The following is a 12,409-nucleotide window of genomic DNA, read 5'->3' on the forward strand; positions in this document are numbered from 1 at the left end:
TGTCAGAAAACGTACACACTGGGAGATAAATCGTATAACCCGTCGCATAGAACGACTAAATGTCGTACGCAAAGACCAACATCCCTTTTAAGTACATGTACACTACCTTTTGATTTCAGAAATGATTTATCAAAGTAATTAGTCGTGACGAAATATGATTCGATGGTGTACTGAAAAGTTACTGGCAGTGATACGGGAATCCTTTTAGCCGATGGTACAGTACTGGTCTACACGCCAAGCTACCATGGCTTTACATTCTCAGGGAGATACCTCGTATAGCCCATTGCATAACGGCTCAATACCGTGTAAACGGCATGATAAGCGAAATAGTTGAAAATTCCTTGAACAATAAAACAAGTATATAACATGAACGGAAATAGAATGCATGCTGTATTCTTCGCATGCTGTATTCCTACGGCTTAGCCGTTTTTATTGCGCTCGTACCAACTTTTCCCTTTTGAAACAAATATGTATTGATTAGTCACGTTTTGTTTCAGTGAAAGAATAAAACCATGGATTCCCCAAAAGATATTTTACTTGTTTTTATTTCCCTCCTGTGATTATAGTAAACTCATTGCTGTGTTCTACCCAGCACAGGTAAAATTTGGTTAGGGTAAGCGAATCTGATCGGGGACCGGATCACCGAGGACCGTGATGATAGTTTTGATGGAACGCGGAGGTCGATCCTCCGCGGGTTTTCGTGACATGATTACGTAACATGAGACGCGAAGGATCGCGGTGATGCTATCATCAAGGTCCCTGATGTGATATAGCACCGCGTTTGACCACTTAAATGAAATTCTTGACGCGATGGCTGGGTGAACTAGTTACACTTACTGTGAAGAGATCTGTACCACCTGTGCCAAGCAGTCTTAATATTTGACCAGTAGATACCTTGATTTTTAAGGTAACTGTGGTCTTACATGTTCACGTTTCAAACAACATTATATAACAAAAACACTTCTATATGCTATAAAGACCAGAAGCGCATTTATTTATATGGACAAAACCTTGAAAATTTAGTCCAATAGTCATAGCATAGAAACGAGTAGTCATAAAATGGAATTTTTATGTGTTTTAGGGGTTTAGGTCGACTTTCGGTAAGCATCAATAAATTAATTAATAATATATGAATAAATAGATTGATAGATAAACCAATCAATAAATATAAGGCATGTTGTACATTGAAATACTACTCATTCGAAATCATGTAAGCTATTCTATAACATGTAAACTAAGGCATGTTTAAGACACCACGGACAAAATCCTTCCCCAGTTGAGAGTTGGGGTGAGAAATCGTGTCTGGGTGAGAAAAAGTGTCACCTATGCATATTAGTTTTGCACGATTTCTCACCCTGCCGAGAAATCGTGCCGGGGTGAGAAATTGTATTTCGAACGCAGCACTTTTAGCACGATGTCTCTCACCCGGGTGAGAAATCGTGTCTGGTTGATAAATCGTGCCGTAACAGACACTGAGATATGGACACTGATGTCATTGTGTGTATACCTTGCCAGTTATCGTATTCATTAAGTTTGTATGTAGCCGTGATCAGTCTGTCATCTCAACATTAAGAATAATCAAAGCAACAATGCGTTTTATCGAAAGTTTGTTGGTATACAAGTACTTAGTAAGTCAAATTGAAGCGAGAAAAACAAAATAAAAAAATAATGTGAGAAAAATAAACTCGTACCTGCTTGTTGCTCCCGTACCGAAGTCCACCCTGCAGTGTGTGTCAAGTTCTGTGATCACATATACAAGGTGAGGAAGTTATCTTACAAGCCTGTACATATCATAAACTGTAAAAATCAAAAGAGGAAGTTGATCTGGTTGCTTTATTGTCAAATCTAATACGCTCCCCACCTTTGTTTTCACTTGTAAGATAAGCACTAAACTGTAGAAACAAGTTAACGTATTTAAACATTTACGATAACGATTTAAGGAGAATGATTCAAGTTTAACCTCACTGTGCTTTACAGCAGCAATGAATCGATAGCTTCGTGGAACTACTATACGTTTACTTTCGCTTTCACTATTTTTGCTTTATAATCACTGTATGTTTACTTTCATGTTCTTTATTATGATATGGGTTCATTATCTATGTTACGTCGCCTACACAATTCTGGCCTAAGGCGAACACAAACTGTGAACAATAGATGAGGAAATAATTTAAAAACAAATGAATACCGACCAATCACGGGTTTTGTGATTATAACATAGCATTGATTAATCTATATAAAACTAAAGAGAAAATAGGAATATTTACATATATGTGTTCGGACAGTGTAAGCGTCGTCTGCTTCACATACAATTTCCCCTAGGTCAAATCCATATATGCGAATTTAAATATGCTAACAGTTTACAATGAGCTTTCGTCATTCTATATTTGTTAGGAACATTCGGACACCACATATTGTTTTGTTTTAAATAGTTTTAAACGGGTTATCAAGATAACTCGAATTTTTATAAAACATCGATTCTTCAGGGCAGATATGGAAAATTCTACCAGATTATTGCCGATGTTCGATCCCAAATTAACATTTAAAGGTAGCAAACGTTATTACTGACAGTGTTTTTTACAACTTTGTTCTTTGATTTTTAGTGAATATTAACATTGACATTTGCGGCAGTAAATACGGTACATTTACTAGAAAACGTAATATCTATTCAATTTTGTTATATGTTTTTTGTAGAAGTGTTTTATCAAATCACTGTTTATAAACGTGTTGCAATGTCAATTGTCTAGTTTTAACGTAAAAGGACTCTAAAACCTATCTACAATTCATGATGAGGCCAGAAATGGCTCTGAACGCCCCTTGTCCTTTGCTTGTTTGCACTTTCGAGACAAGGTTTAGGAAAACTAGTTTATTTTCATGGACTGGATGTCAGTCTTTATGAATATGCAAACGCTGGAGCCATTCCTAGCGCAAGACATACAACACATGGGAACAATTCGCTACGACCATATCTGACACGTCTAGCTTTGCAATGTATATAAGTGACGAGTTATTTCTTAATTAAACCGTTTAACATTCACAATACTGATTATACAGTCGCAGAGAACATGCTGTACAACTCTATTTATTAAATGAAGACAAAAAGTATTGTTAAGAAATTGAAAATATCAAAAAACTGAATAAAAATAATGATATTTAGAAAACGTGCTCGACTGAAATTACCATACTACATTCTTGCATAAATTAAATTTTGTTTTAATATATGAACGATATATTAAATTAGAATATTTAGAGGGTGAAAATATTAAATGATAATACTACATGTATAAAGGGAAAGTGTTAATAGGGGGGAAAGAAATACATTTAAAGGTTGTCGAAAGTGCAAGTACCATGGATCGATGTAGAAAGCAAAAGTACCAAGAAATATCGGAAGCAGCCTGTATGAGATTAGTACCAAGAATTGTTGGTGATAGTGAAAGTGAGTCACTATACATTATTGTGGAAAATGAAAGTACCACGAATTGTTGGAGATAGCGAAAGTGTGATTACTGTTTATTATTGTGGAAATTGAAAGTACCAAGAATTAGTGTGGATATCGGATGTGATTCGCTGTACATTATAGAACCAAGAACTATTGCAGGAAATGAAAGCTCTAGAATTACTGAAGAAACGAAAGTGTTTGTAAAGAAAGTACAAGTCTACGGACTCAAAATATTGTTACATGACAGCACTGTTACATGTATAGAAAGTAAAGCAAGAATTACGAACAGTTGTATTACTAAAAACACCATAACATTTCTATTTATTGCATTTTTAAAGCATAAAACATGAAAATGTAATGCATTAGAAAAGGGCGGGAATCAGAAGCGTAATAATTAGTGCCATATTATAATGACATCACGCTTGACAACAAGGCTGCGCGCCATTTTAAATGGGATACTCAACGCAATTCCGACGTTTCTGCGATTTTCTGGTATGATTGCTTATAAAAATGTTATTAACTGTATATTTATTTAAGTACTTAAGTGTGTGTACCAAACATTTACAATAACAACCACTTATTCTACCGTCGCTTCATTTGAATCTGAACAAAAATATCGTTGCCTTTGAATGCAGCGAATAGAAGATATCGTTATGATTGGTCAATACCAAAAAGTGATAATTCACACCATAAAAGTATCTCTTTTGATATTTGCACAGTATGAAAGATATCAGTTTTATCAAGTTGATAGAATCCGTTATTTCACTGGCAAAAATGTAGTAAAAAATAATTTTACTCAGAGAAAAACCAATCAAACTGCTTGTTTTATGTGGTTTCCAGTTTATTAAAATAATGGTAAATGGGTTGGTTCAGGTCATAGGAAAAGGGGTCTCACGGTTTATCATGGGGGTAGGGTTGGGGTATTTAGAGTCGCGACATAAAGTAAGAAGCTTTGTTATATCGTCTAGAAAATCGGTAACATTTTACAATTGTACCATAGGTAAGTAAAGGTAGGTTATTGCTGTGTATTCGTGTCAGACAAAACAAAATTTGTGGTTGGATTTTTGTACCTGTCATCCAATTATATCCAGATCTGTGACTTACCTTCAGATAGATTCTTAATGTGTTTTTTAAAACATTTTTTTTTTTTTTTTTTTTTATCAAATGACATCATTGATGTTTCTGCTGTTTTTTATTTCTTAAAAATTGTTATTAGTATATGTACAGTGGATATCTAAAGATTATTATACCCCTGTTTCCTGTCGGACATCAGCTTGGCCAGACCATCCTATATTAAGTATTGTAATAGAAAACGAAAGTGAAAGTTAAGTGAAATAATATGATGTTGGTATTTGTTTTTAAAGAATATAGTAGTGATTAGTTTATGGTTTTTTCCCGGAGAGCGAAGATCAGATCGTACTTTTCGTTTTCAGTTGATAAAAAAATGTCCTCTTAGCTAATAAGAAAAGCGATACATTTTGTCATGGCGATCTTATGGAGAGACTAGATCTAGAGCCGCGACGTATGTTATGTAGATGTTAATACATCATTACTGAGAATTTCAGTAACATTTCAAAATAACGTATAATAGGTTATTTACGTGGGCTTAAACTTTCGTGACTTTGACCGAAATAAGCATTTTTGATATGAATTATATTTTTGCGATTTAGAATTATGAAGGAGCTACTTTTTTGCAGTGTTTTTACACGGAGGCGGACACTCGTCATATGAAGTGTCAAATAGTCAAATGAATAGGCATAATGAGAGCTAATTGAGCAACAAAAGGTAGATGAGAAGGACTATCTATAAGTTCAAAAGGACTTGTTTCCTAATCATTAGAATGAAATGTCGTTTGTAATTGTACATGTTAATTGACAGGAATAAAACATGGTTTAAACTTACAAGAAGTTGTTTTTGTGTAAAACAAATCATTAACAAACTATGTGTGTTACTATACAATTGATGCCCTCATTATGGGGTCACATGACGGTTTGACCACCTGGGAGTCCTTATATTCGCCCTATGTTGACATAACGACTCAAGGGTGGGCCAAACGTCTTGTCAACTCATAATGAGGGCATCAAATGTTTAATTATTACGAATAAAAATAATAAATATGATAAGGCACGACTACCCGGTATACTAGGAGATGAAGTGAAAAGACAACATTAGTAAATAACAAACATTTATTAAATTAACTAATGTAAATATGTAACATGTGTAAAATGTCCACAATATCACATTTTTGAAATATTTATACAATTTTCATTTCTAATAATTGTTGATAATGATGGTGACGGACCAGCCACTTTCAAATTTAGGCATAAGATTCATCGCACTCATCTCTGACAGCTTGTTAAGTGAATTACTACATGTACATGCAGTAGAGTGAACGTTTGCAAATTGCGCGTTTGTAGAATGTGCGACTGTCACATACGCCGGTGCCGGTTCCAGGTCAAAGGGATGCACACACTTTCTCTTCCTCTTCTGCACATGTAGTACTAAATTTCAAACCACACCTTTTGTTGTAGGCCATACGGAGATCCAGGATAAAATACTGGCGTTTTTGCGGAATATAGAGATTTAAAATCCTCGTCAGATATTGGGGGGTGGTGATCAATTTTCCCATATCCCTTCTTTTACAAATCCCATATTACGACTTTGTACATGTTGGACGATGATGAGAACTCATGTCCGTCTATATCCAAGTACACCCTTTCCGTCATATATTTCTTTAACCCGTACTTTAGGCTGTGCATAGAAGAACTCTTGAGGGGATTCCCGTTCTCTCGGTGAACACCAGCAAAAAATAACCCAACCGACGGTCTAAAGATGAATCATCAAAATTATCCAATACCTTATCACGGCCTGTTGACTGCAGAAAGTTTCGGAATGGCTCCACTGACCCGTTAATTATTCTTTTCGTATTCTTCGAATCCTTTTCCTGCAATATCTGTTGCATTTCTCCCTCGGACGGTAGACGACACCTGCCAGAAGCAGTCATCTTTGTTGATAGAAACGCTATCCGAAACCGCTCAAGGAATATCGTTTGCTAGTACGTTACTACTAGAGACTCTTGGGAGAGGCTCATGAAGGGGGCGTCATGACGAGGGCAATATAACGATTTGTGGGCGACATGACGAAAATAGTTGTTATGCAGCGTTACTGCGGATGACATAAATATTGTTTTTTATCCCGTGATATCATATTGACTAATCAGAAACAAGAACACATGGATGAGATATAATAAAATATATTTTCAGACATCATCGCTCTTTGTGTTTATGAATTATCACAACTACATGTACATGCGTTTTATTTCATGACGACATAACGGTTATGAGGTTGATTATCGCGGCAATTTTTGTGCTTGTCATATTATTCTGCGGATCATATTTTCGCGATCACATTATTGACCGCGAAATCGCGGAAATATCATCCTCAGGTAAATATTCTGCTATATGGTAGGTTCATATACAACAGAGAAAATGACGACTTCATATTTCCATAGTACATAGATATACAATTCATACACTAAATACAATCAGCAATTTCATTAATCAAAACAACTTTGAGGAATTCGCGGGAGCTGCCTTATCAGGCGCTAATTACTAGTCCTGTGCCACATGGCTATTATCTCCATATGAGTAAATGCATGCATGTGTGCTGGACCTCACTTTCCTCACTTTAATGCTACATATACCGCAACATCCACCCAGATCATTGTACACTCGACCTGGGTTGTTGGAGTTGTGTGGGCAGGAGAAAAACACTTTCTCTGATTATTCCATGGTACGGCGACTTCAGGGATCGAACACCGGCAACCTGCGTAAAAGGCCGCAGTGTTAACCACTCGGCAAATCCGACCATAATTCGATAAAGATTAGAGAACTGTCACCTCAGGACCTTATAAGTGAACACACACAGCATTTATCACATTTGCAAATATCTGTCATCAGATAAAAATAGCATGATATAGGGGCTATGCTATAATAACTTTTATATATACTGTATACCGGAATTAAGGAGTGGGACGACTGGTTCGCCCGTTGTCAGTATAATGTGACCGGGTGGGGAGTCCTGCTGGGTGTTTCGGCAGTATGTTTCAGTGAGGTAGCCCTATAAATTCGGCATCAGTTCCACGCTATCACAAGGAGACAAACACGAACACATTGCAGCCTCCCAAAACACACACGCATACACTACACGCATGCATCTTGCATACAGGGGAGTCCGTCCTTAAATGACCATAGCTGTTGATAGGACGTTAAACAAAAGTAAAACCAAACCAAACAAAAGTATATCGGAAATTTTTCGCTGCAGATTAATTTTCGCCTTTCCGCCAACCGTAATTTACCATTACAGTAAATATAGATAATCAGTTATTCTGAAAAAAAATGTTTCTGAAAATAATGATAATTTTGAGTAATTACTTCAAGCCATACCAGAGTGACGAATCTGTGTAATTATTTATAAAGATGTTGTAAAAAATATATTTTAATTGTTGTTGAACGGAGTAGGCAAATAATGCCTCAGAACGGTACACTTTTTCATATATTTCAATACACATAAGAAAGAAAAAAAAACTAATTCCACACAAATAGACTTGCATGTTACTTCTTTTAAGTGAAATGAAAAATAAATCATGAAGAAGGGAAGGGCCATTTTCATTTTCGCATCCCGATTTCAGCCGACATCTTAAGCAATATTTCAACGAAACAAATATTTTAAACTATCATATTTAATCATCGTGAAAGTGACAGTCTGATTGACACTGACATAAATTAGTTGTTCACTTATACACTTGGGTAAACAATTAACATATACTGCCCGCTGTTTTTACTTTTCAAGTGATCGACGTTCGCGATTTTGAGAAAACTAAATTGAATGAAAGTTTATGCGTTCCATGTCTACGTGCTCTTATATTACACCAAACTCAGATGCAAAAGATATTTGGAAAAACTTTCGCTTTTAGAAGTTGATATGTGGATATGTAACGTTACATGGGATATTAAGTATACATGTATATACATATAGGAGGATCACATGCGATTTATCAGAAGATTTCAGAACATTACAGTAGATTGTATTATATGACTCATAAAGTCACATAAGTAAACTATCTCTTACGTCATCTTCTTTTGTTTTAACTCATGTAATAGATGGAGTTTTCACTCTGGGTAGCCGCTGTGCTATATTCGTATCTTATTTACGTTATGAATAGTGATTTGTCTTCGTCCTGTTTTCAATCTAATTTTGTAGATAATTGTATTTAGTATGTAGGTTCATGCCAAAATTCCCACTGTCAGACGTGTCCGTTGAAACAAATAAGAAATAAATAGAAGGGGTGTAGCTCCTGAACCCTAGCTACCTGTTATATGGACCAGTGGACGAAACGTGCCACTCTGATATCACAAGTAGCACATGACCTGTTAGCTCATTAAAATTATCGCCAGTAAGGAGCGGTCACCTTTGATTGGCTGAATCTAGATAACGGAACACTTCTGAACGCGCGTTGATGGATGATTCTGTATTTATTTAAGTATAATATAAGTTTCGCTTATTTTTACAACTTGTAAAAAAGGGGCCAACATCCTTTAATGTAAAGGGTGAAATTAACATGGCAAAAATTCCTTGCATAGGTGAAGGACGAAAGTTTGATTGGGCGATAACTTCCAAGTGTATTGTAACTGATTTAAAAAATATCCTTCGATCTAATAATGGTATTCGGGTTGATATAAGGGTCATGCGATAGTCAGAGATATGGTACCATAAGGTATATCGATTTCCTTTTTTTCTATATCTTGTACGGCAAATCTGGGATTATCTCAAGTTCTATCATGAATGGATATCAGGTCAAGATTGATATGAGTCATAAGGGGGAATCAATCTGCGGATTGCTTAGATATCCAATGACGTGCAGTTATCGAATTCTTAAAAACTCAGTTTCGCTTTCATTATTTACCGTGCATCGTAGGAAACCATCAAACAAACCACATGGAGATCAATGCTATTTCAGGAATATATACCGAATTGTTATTTAGGTAAAGGGTACCGGTACATCAATTATAATCGTGAGGAAGAGTTCCACTAACAGCTTCTTTTGGACTTGAAGTAATAAGAAAATGAAGCAATTAAGGGATTATTCCGGCTTAGAGTAACTGCCCCTGTCTATATTTTCATATGATTTGTGTCCCATAGATTGAACACTCATTATGTTGGTGTGCTTGTATAGTTCCTATGCGTAGACATTGGTGAAGCGTATGATTTGTAACGTAACGGTTTCTAATTCAATTTTTTAATAATTATATTTCTTTCAAACAGAAGGCGAAATGTGCATTTTTGAAATTATTTTTCTTGAATAGGTCTAAACGCATGTGCACAATATTTGCTGTTGAAATAAAATTAAAATCAACTACCTGTCATACAAACAACTTTGACAAATTTAACAAATAACGTATTGTTTAAAGTATTTATCATCATTCTGAGTTCCATGTAACTGTTAACAACCTGAAATATAAGCCCCGTAATAGTTTGTCTCGTACATATAGATACGAGTTAAAGAAATGTTAGATTTGTTGAAAAAAAAGTGATAAAAAGAAGGCATCATGAATATTATTTTTCTATTTCCACAATTGTATATCCCCTCACCAGAATAAAGAAACCACATACAAACCGAGAATACTTTTATTCAGACAAAAATGGGCTATATCTTGTACAGATAATAATGAAGAAAGTGAATCAATGACATAACACAAGGCAAAGTGAGATTGTTAGATGTAATATTACATAATGATTAATTATTGAAATTAATTGTAATAACCGTACAAAATAACCTAATAGAGGATTTCAATGTCTGAGAAAAATGAGGTTTAACAAATTTTTATCGATCTGTGACGATAAATGTACTAGAGTACAATGCAAGAATGACAAGATTCTAAATGATCAATGATAAAACCATGGGTAAGCAGAAAAAAATATTTAGCGACGCAGGGGGAAATTGAAAATAGAGCGATACAAACTATGTTCTTATAGTACTGATTTTTCAGTAAACAAGAATTATGTTAACAAACATTAATTATGCAAAAAATACAAAAATACAATTGTAAAAACTATTCAGTACAAATTCCATTTCAAATGAATTAGTTAATAACAAATGTACAAAAGAATAAGGTACAGGCATTGCCCACTAAACTTTATCCAGAAACTAAAAGTTCCACATGTGTTAAGGAAGTAGAACCATATGTCTTATATGTGTATAAATATGTGGTTAATAGAAATATTATCACACGCAAGAGAAACGCAACCTCCAATTTTCGCTAATATTTTTAACATTTCATTCAAAAGTTCCGTTTAAGTAACAAAGTCAATTCAAGTGTTGTGTGCCATGTGTAAACACGGTGGGTTTCGATTTCATCCTGCTACTTTTTGACCTCTCCTATCGCTTTTGTGTATATATTTGTTTTGTGTGAGTATACTACCCCTCGTGTTTATATGTACTGCAAGCCTAGGTCATTACTATTATACCATGCGCTGCGTCTGTCGTCGATAGCATAACGATTCTATCTGCCAACTGCCAGGGTCTTGGGGATCTAGTTAAACAAAAAGATGTGTTTTCCTATTTAAAAGCGAAAAGGTACAATATTTACTGTCTACAGGATACTCACTTTACAGCCGACAAGGAAAAAATTATTCGTTCGAATTGGGGATTTGACTGTATTTTTAACTCTTTTAACTCTAACTCTAGAGGAACTGCAATACTTTTTAACAATAATTTCGAGTATAAAGTCTTACAGGTAAGAAAGGATTTTAACGGTAATATGCTAGCACTTGATATTCAAATACAGGGAGAGAAACTTACTTTGATAACACTATATGGACCTAACACTGACCAACCAGTATTTTTCGAGGAGTTAATGAATATTATAGAAGAATTGGGTAATAATAAATATATATTATGTGGAGATTTTAATATTACTATGGATCCGAAATTAGATTGTGATAATTACAAACATATAAATAATCCAAATGCAAGAAATAAAGTTATAGAGTTCAAAGACGAGTTTGGAATTATAGATACTTTCAGAGAACTTAACCCCAATATTAAAAGATATACATGGCGTAAGAAAACTCCTCTTAAACAAGCACGGTTAGACTACATATTAATATCTGACAGTTTACTACCAAGTCTAACATCTTCTGTAATTGAACCAAGTTACCGATCTGATCACTCTATTTCTGTCATACACTTAGCTTTTCACAACTTTCAAAAAGGTAGGGGATTATGGAAATTTAATAACTCTTTATTGTTTGATTTAGAATATGTAACTCTCATCAAATCTACTATAGACATTATAAAACAACAATACTCTTTACCAGTATACAACATAAATAATTTAAATGCAATTCCTTTAAATGAAATAACCTTTACTGTAAATGATCAATTATTCTTGGAAACTCTCATGATGGAAATAAGGGGTAAAACCATTTCATACTCTAGCTATGTGAAAAAAAAATCTAATGAAAGAGAAAAGGATCTCATAAATCAAATTAAAAACTTAGAAACAGTTCCTAATAATACAGATTTAAATAACATAGATGAAAAGAAAAAAGAATTAGAAGAAATTAGAAAACATAAGATAGCAGGTAATATGATACGGTCAAGGGCCAAGTGGATAAGTGAAGGTGAAAAACCAACAAAATACTTCTGTGGGCTAGAATCACGTAACTTTACTAGTAAGATAATTCCTAATATAACTATGGAGGATGGGACTGTAATTTTAGATCAAACAGAAATCTTAAAAGAAACTAAAAACTACTATGAAAACTTATATAAGAAAAATCAGTTACTTCAGGATGTTGATCTCAATGAACTTTTAAGAACATATATTGTGCCAAAGTTATCCCCCCTTGAGTCAGTAAGTTTAGAAGGTCCAATTACTATGAATGAATTAGCAAAAACCCTTAAAAAAA

The 12,409-nt window shown here is 34.5% G+C and overlaps 1 protein-coding gene across 1 annotated transcript in view; it reads right to left on the reverse strand.

Annotated features, from left to right (window-relative positions):
• Positions 1 to 1,724, reverse strand: part of LOC110449008 — an 81,345-nt gene extending 79,621 nt beyond the window's left edge. Inside the window, exon 1 of the mRNA XM_021495582.1 lies at positions 1,692 to 1,724. The gene's annotated coding sequence lies outside the window, so the exon portion shown is untranslated. The remainder of the gene's footprint in view (positions 1 to 1,691) is intronic.
• Positions 1,725 to 12,409: the final 10,685 nt, after the last annotated feature.

The sequence above is a fragment of the Mizuhopecten yessoensis genome, unplaced genomic scaffold (genome assembly GCF_002113885.1).
Source record: "Mizuhopecten yessoensis strain PY_sf001 unplaced genomic scaffold, ASM211388v2 scaffold4411, whole genome shotgun sequence".
NCBI lineage: Eukaryota > Metazoa > Mollusca > Bivalvia > Pectinida > Pectinidae > Mizuhopecten > Mizuhopecten yessoensis.